This window comes from Etheostoma cragini, chromosome 1, assembly GCF_013103735.1.
Source record: "Etheostoma cragini isolate CJK2018 chromosome 1, CSU_Ecrag_1.0, whole genome shotgun sequence".
Lineage (NCBI taxonomy): Eukaryota > Metazoa > Chordata > Actinopteri > Perciformes > Percidae > Etheostoma > Etheostoma cragini.
Genome location: NC_048407.1, coordinates 6,230,088 through 6,237,935, shown reverse-complemented (window position 1 = coordinate 6,237,935; position 7,848 = coordinate 6,230,088). Strand labels below are relative to the sequence as shown.

The window sequence follows — 7,848 nt, the reverse complement described above, 5'->3', positions numbered from 1 at the left end:
CCCCCAACCCCAGTTGAGCAGATAAGTGCCATTTTTTAAGGAAAGTGTTCACATGTGGACACAAGCACCAACATTGGCACAATTACTCAGTGGGTTTTGCTCTTTCAAAAAAGTATGTTAGCCATTGCAAAAAAACATCCGCCATAGTCAAATGATGTATTTTGCATGATATCTCCTGAACAAGACATTGAACTGCATAAAGGATGATGTGTACCCCTCTGTTTTGATAATCAACTATTACAATGATACACACATACATACATACACAACATAAATGAAGGCCTCTAGACAACTGTGTTAGTCAATTTGGCCATAACCAAATGATGTATTTTCCATCATATCTCTTGAACCAAACATGATAAATCACAAGAGGTGATATTTACCCCTATGTTTTGGTAATCAAGAATTACAATGAGCCTCAAGCACCACTAAGACAACACATATGCACCAGAAAACAGCATGCTTTCTGTACAAGCTTCTGCAGGCCACTTACAATGACTACACCAATGAGACAGTTCAAAAATAATGAGGACATGCTTGAATTTAAGGCTTGGTGTGAGAATTGCAAACTACATAGCCCCCAACAACAGTGTGAATTATGCACGCTGGCTTCCAATCCACCTCAAAGACGTTATGACCCTGAAACATAATCACCCTCAGCTAGCGTTCTCTGCAATGGCCATACACTAATCTCATGAACAGGCCAATGCTGTCATCAAGGGAAGTCGGGGTGCAATAGGTCTGACTAAAGATCCATCAGCCCTAAGAAGGTGGATGGTAGCTGATCCTGAAGTCAGCTGCTTGGTTTTGCAGTACGATGCAGCATCTGGAGCCAAAGCAAGTACAGGACAAACCAGCCACCAATGTCAGACCAAAGTAGCTCAAGTGTTGTTTCTTGATAAAGTCAACAAGCTAACCAGTATCATGAAAGATATGGGCAATCCTTTCAAGGAACAGAGCCGGAAACCCAAACTTTATGAACCAATCAAGAAGAACTGCATGAACTTCTTACATTAGGAACGCGCCTCTGTCAATTCTTTGAAAAAAACGGGGCTAAAGGAGGACTGCCACCTCTTCTCCAAACTGAGCCAGTCTCATGCCAGAACAGAGAGTGTGATCTGAAGTTCTTTAGACATGATAATCATCCATTCCCTCCTGCCCTGAGTGACGGTAGGAAGCGCCACAGTGGACAGAAATCTCAGCTGGCTGCCATGCTTGAGTCTCTTGTCAAAAGCCCCGACACTGAACCAGAAGCAGAAACCATCATTATTGATGGCTCAGCACTAGTGAACAGTTTGCCACCATGGAGCTCAAAAACATTTGACCACTACGCTGCGTTTTAGGTTCTCCCCAAAATAGAGGCATGCTCTGAAAAAGAAAAGAACAGACATAGTCTTCGACATCTACCAACAATCAAGTTTGAAGGCAGAAGCTAAGTCAAAGAGAGGACACGGAGCCAGACGTAAACTGGACCAGGGCATAGACTCAGAGTTGCCATGTAAAGCACTAAAAAACAGCTTCCAGGCAGAGGGAATGAATGTAAAGTGCAATGCGAAATTCTGCTCCTCTTTTGAAAAGTCCATATGTGTAGTTGTCCCAGGTTTGGCCGGATCCTTTATATTAGAGCTTTCTCTAGCTGTAACACTGGCAGGTGCATGTTTGGCAAAGGGTATGATGGTGGCTTTGGTCCTACATTCATCCAAATCCGTTCTGGTAGCAGACTCAGAGCTAGCATCCAATGTAACAGTAAAACTGGTGTTAGCTGTCATGGTAGTAGTAGTAGTCTTCTCTTTTTGTTTCTTTGTAAATAACACAAAACTCTTAAAGCTTGTAGACCTTGTTGGCAGCAGCAGCCTTTTTTTCAGTGGCATGGTAGCTAGTGTAGCCTACATTCAACAACTTGTTGATTGTGAAAAATGTACCATTCTAATATCTCCCAAATTGGTCCATAAGCTCCCAGCAGCCTAGAGGGACCAGCTGCTAACGTAGCCTGCTACCAGCCAGCCTATCCTTCCACCACCACCTCCAGAGCAACAACAAAAAGATTCACCAGCTTCCATCTCTCCACCGTCTGGACGTTTGAGACAGCCACGTTTTTTACCAGGTAAGAGCCCACCACTTCCTTTAAAGGAAAGGGTACCATGTCATTTCTCCGACGCTCCATTGTTCTGACCTCTCAAAAATCCTAAAAATTCCCTTTGGTCCTACAGCCCATTAGTCCGACGTCCCTTTTTACATTATATAACCTGTCATTTAGCTGATGCTTTTATCCTTTGTTTAAAAAAATAATAAACCCTCTGCTCCAACATTCAATTTTTCCAACCATATAGGCTTTTGTGGATCACTTTCCATAAGGTTACTAAGCCCATTTGTACAGGTTGTCTCCCCTGACCATTTAGCTATTCTAACATTAACCACTCAAGGTCAAATGCCTAACACCAGCCCAGCAGCGAAATGGAATCGGCAAAGTCTGGACTTTTCCCGGTGGGCCGGTGGTGTTTTGAGGCAGCGAGGGCCGGTCTGATAATAGTGCTACCAATTCAATTTTATTTATAGCAGAAGTGGCTAACCAGTCCAGCATAAAGAGCCAAAAAAAAAAAAACGCACCATAGCAAAGAGCCACAACACATGCATGCCCACACTACAACAGTGGCTTTTACCTATTTACTGTATGTATGTGTGTATATGTGTGTGTGTGTGTGTGTGTGTGTGTGTGTGTGTGTGTGTGTGTGTTTTTAATAAGTTTCTTTCTTACCTAGACTGACTCAGTGGGAAACTTGGCAGTCTTGGTTATCCACAAGTGTGGTCAGGTCTGGGTGGTACTCAGTTCTGGCAACTCGAAGCAACTCTTTCACGTGTGTGTTGGTAAGAACAGAACCATGTTTTGACTTTACTTGTTTCAAGGTAGTAAAAACACAAATTCACAGACATAACTTGCTGCAAACATTGGCATTAGCTTGAGTGCAGCTTGTTTAACACTGGGACATCTGTCTGTGGGCACTGTTCTACAGAACTCTATGGTTCGTTCTCTCAACACAGATTTCAGTCTGTTGTCCTCACAAAGTTTAATCATCTCTAACTGGGACGCTGCTTCATTTGTCACTAAAGGTAAATGTGTGAACTCTCTTTTGAAGATGAGTCTGGAATAGCTTGAGCTTGTAGACAAATGTGAAAACACTTTGCACGTTGACCAGAAACCCCAATTTTGAAATCCACTGGGGGTCATGTAGCTGAGGATAATCCTTATGTTTCTCTCCCAGAAACAGCTTCACTGGGTTCAACATTTCAAAAAAGCGGGAAAGCCCGTTGCCTCTTGAAAGCCATCTCACATTGCAGTGAAAAGCCGATCACTGGGAAGATATTCATCAAGTTCCGCTATGGGGTTTTCGAACTGTCTGTGATTGAGAGCATGAGTGTGAATACAATTTATAATTTCTAGCACTGGTTTCACAACGTTTTCCAAGTTCAGCTTCTTAGACACCAAATGCTCTCGATGGAGGATGCACTGAAATGTCCAAAAATCCGGGAAACGGTCGTCAGCTTTACACAGCCCAACAAGGCCATTTGCAGCTCCTAACATAACTGGTACACCATCTGTGGCTATTGCTGTCAGTTTTGACAACTGCAAATTTGCCTGCTCGGCAACATTCATGAGTGTGTCTTTCAGGTCGATGCCACGGGTCCTGTCTTTTAACGGCACAATGTCAAGCAGCTCTTCCTTAATTGTGCAGTCTTCTGACACAGACCATACAAATATTGCCAACTCAGGTTTATCTTGAATGTCACAATTCTCATCCAAAGCATTGCTGAAATACAGGAATTTCTCAAGGTCCATATGTAACTGTGTTTCAATCGAGTTAATATCCAATATTTTCTGTTCAACTGTGTGGCGTGACAGCTGCAGGTCTGACACAGACCGCATTAAATTGTCATTTTCAAGCGCGAGGATATATTTATTTTATTTTATTAATTTATTTGACAGGGACAATGTACATTCATTAACATTCCAGTAAATGCACTAGAATTAGCCAAAAGGCTATTTTTCATCTGTTGTCCCTGGAAAGATCTTAAAATCTACCTAAAAAACAATAACAAGATTACAGTCAACAATACAAACATAAAAAGTAGTAAACAGATAAAACTCTTCAAATCCCGTTGATAAATACAGTGTACAAATGTAATGCAGACATTAGGAAAAAAAAGAATATGTACTACACATTGACACAATAGAGACACAAGTGGCAGCACGGTTGGGTTGAGTGTAAATACATATTCTTAATAATGCTGACATGTTGGATGTGTTATGAACCAGTTTTTAGATGTTTTTTGAACAGAGTGTATGTGGTGAGTTCTCTGATGTTCTGAGGGACAGAGTTTCACAGCAGGGCTACTCTGACTGAAAAGGCACTCTAAATAAATGCACTTCTCCGCAGAGGAACAAAACAGTTTCCTTGGGCCGACCCCTGTGTTATTCTGTTTGGTGTTCCTAATGGTCACAAACTGACTGTCTGTTATACAAGATCATCCATGGTCTGTCATCTCCTCCACTCAGAGGCTTGAATACTTCATGACATTTTCCCAAATTAAAATCTTGTTAATTTTTCTTAATTTCTAAAAGTTGTTTCTTTTTGTTTCCTGTCCTACAAGTTTAGTTGGTTCCAAATTGTTTAAGAATCCCCTTTTGCATTTTCTATTATGGTCAAGAAAAAGTCTGCTTTGGCCTCATTTATAGCTTTAACAGTTGTATTCCTCAATGTTGTAAACAGAGTTTTAGCACTAGCTGACTTTCAACGCAAGATCCTTCTTTCATTAGTTTGAGTATGTCAGAGTTTGTTTTTTATTGTATTTGTGTTTAACTTTACAGCTAAAATCTTTAATTGTTCTCAATTGTTGCTACAAAAGATTCACAATCCATTACACAATTTTTCCCAACAATATGTGATCCCAGTCAATCTGGTGGACAGCACTATTAAATCCTTCCTGATGTTTTATTGGGATTCCAACAAACTCAAGCTCTCCGACAGAATAACCAAATCTCTTTTTAGAGAGCTTTCTGGCCACAAGGATTAAATTGTGATCAGAAAGATCAGCCAACATATTATATGATTTAAATATTCTCTCAGGTCAGTTGGTAAATGCTAAATCAATTTGGGGGCTGCTTGATGTTGAATTGAAAATTTAATTGAATTGAAGTGGTGATTCTTGTGGGCCCTTTGATCATTTGGACTAGATCGTATTTGTCAGTTATTTTTTTTAAGCCTTTTTCTACATGATGTGTCCTCCCCGTTTGTGTTGATATCCCCCCCAAATAATGTTCTCTTTGTTTAAGTTAGATTCCTTCAGGAATTTTCAAACTTATCATGAAAAGTGCCATCTGAAGAGGGGGGGGCAATATACCACAATGACTGCAAAATAAATTTGTGTTTATAGTACAACATTTAAGCCCAAGCACTCCAGCTTATGATTATTCAGCCATTGAAATTTCTGACACTGAATATTGTTTATGTACATCATGACACCACCAACTTTTTGCTCCTTCTCTGTCTCTCCTGAACATATTATAACCAAGGATATTAAGCATTTTAGAGGTGGCACTGTTATAGAGCCAGGTCTAAAATAGACGGAGCTAATGCAGATTTGAGTTAAGTAACTCGTTAACGTGTTCTGTGTTTGACACGAAGCTTCTTATATTTAAATGCCCACCCAGCAGACCTTTGGGTTTTGCTTTAGGGTCCCAAACTTTTTTAGAGTGATTGACAGTTTGAAAAAACTCCTATTTACAATGTTTGGCCACCCCTGGATTGAGCCATTTCCCGTTTATGGTTGTTACCATGGTGACGGAGCGGCCATTCAGGAAAGTTTGTTGTTGTGTGTCTGCATGATGCTTCCCGCTCCCATGCGAGGCCAAGCCTGTATCACGCTGTTTTCCCACGGACTCGCGATTGAAGCTTCTGTACGACGCACCGACACACACCCTTGGACCCAGAGTTTCCCCGTGCAGGGCCCTGACAGACCGGTGTTTTGGTTTATCTGATTTTTAAGTTAACTGGTGATAAAGGCAGATGTGGTGTAGGCGTGCCATGAGAAACTGCGGGAATGATCATGTAGGTGGCTGTATCGATGCCTGTTTGAAATACTGCAAACGCCAATAAATCGTTCAAATGTTCATGCTGACATCATAAATTGGTATAATTGTGTTTGAAGTGTTGGTAATTACTTTTGAAGTGTTTTGTTGACTCTGCAGCTGGAACACAAATGAAGATAATGCTGAAATAAGCAGAACAGTGCTCACTGCGCCCAGATCAACTTGTGTCACAAAAAGTACTACCATCGGTCATAAGCTCATATTGATTCATACACACCTACAAATAATATTTAACATGGGCAACACAACAGCTGTGGTGTAGAAAATAAAACCAAAGTTTCCACACTCCAACATGGTGCATCAATTCAAACTCCGTATGCAATGCAAGATCTAGGTTGTGTTACAGGAAATACATTGACACTTTGACTTAAGGAAACAACAATTTAGTTTACTCTAGTTTATTTAAATTAATTATAAATACACATCACTTACATAACAAATGGTAATAAAAACTCATGCAACATGACATGCAGTGTCATCATGACTTGTTAAAACTGATCGGAAAAGTTTAAGTTGAAGCATTTGCTTCTAACACCATGCCCTTTTTACAATTTATTTTATTATTAGGTCCCTCTTTATATTATCAATATTAATAAAATGTATTAATTTCTGTATTTCTGTACATCGTGTGCTAAAATTAAATAAATACATCCCTTACAAACAGTCTCCCTGTGTGAAGGGATGGCCAACACACACACTGTGGTACCATTTAGTGCAGGTGGTGCAATTAATCTGAAAGAGAAACACTGAATATTCAATAACATTGTTACCCGGTGATTTTAAGGTAACATGGAGGATCCCAGTTTTCCAGTCAAGCAGCTAAAATATGCTACTTACCCAATAGCTGCCCCTGAGCTCTCCTCCCCACAAGCCCGACACAGCTGGGACAAGTCATCTGTCTATGATACAAGCAATGATGTAGTGTAACTTTAAAAACACATTTAAGTATACCTGGTAGAGTACTCCATACCTGTGTCATTTAAAAAGATTTTTGAAAAGACATTGCCATTTCCAGTCTTATTTTTGCAACACCCTCCTGGTCCACAGGGTACAGCACAGTGTGACCTTTTAAGATCAGCTCTGCAAGCTAAAAAACACATTAAGTATATTAATGCTGACTTGGATGATTCATGGCCACATTAGATATTCACATTTTACCTCACACACAAACACTCCACATGATGTCGCATCCTGCTGTTTGGGATGGCCAACTGTGGAACGTGTCCATTTTCCGATAGTCGGATAATGTTTCCAGACCAGGCTCTACATAGAAAATGGAATGATTAGTTTTACAGTTTCACCTTAAGCCATGTAAGATCTTTTCAATCCAAGGTGAGTTGAATGTTAAAATTACTACACTGAGACAAACTATCGTTAGCCTAAGTAAACCACAAGTGCTGTGTTCCTCCCTCAGTATAATCCAAAGTGAGGACTTGATTTTTAAAGCTGGTACTTTACTTACCTTGTCACATCCCTGCAATGAACCATTTGTTGATGCGTAGCACCAAATGGGATCAGGTACAACCACCTCTTCTCCGTGAGATACATATTCTAAGAAAATTTAGTTGAAGGAAATTCTTTATTAGGAATAATCCCTTGAGATGTGACATCTTGTTTTCGAGAGGGTCCTTAAAGGCAAAAAAGTACATTCACATTTAGACAAAAACAATTATAAAAACAGCTTGAGGGGACATAATAAAAAA

General features: G+C 40.2%; 1 long non-coding RNA gene across 1 annotated transcript in view; it reads left to right on the top strand.

Moving 5' to 3' along the window:
* LOC117942682 overlaps window positions 1–2,974 on the top strand; it is a 17,816-nt gene extending 14,842 nt beyond the window's left edge. The window contains exon 3 of the long non-coding RNA XR_004656192.1: window positions 2,963–2,974. This is a non-coding gene — a long non-coding RNA (uncharacterized LOC117942682). The remainder of the gene's footprint in view (window positions 1–2,962) is intronic.
* Window positions 2,975–7,848: the final 4,874 nt, after the last annotated feature.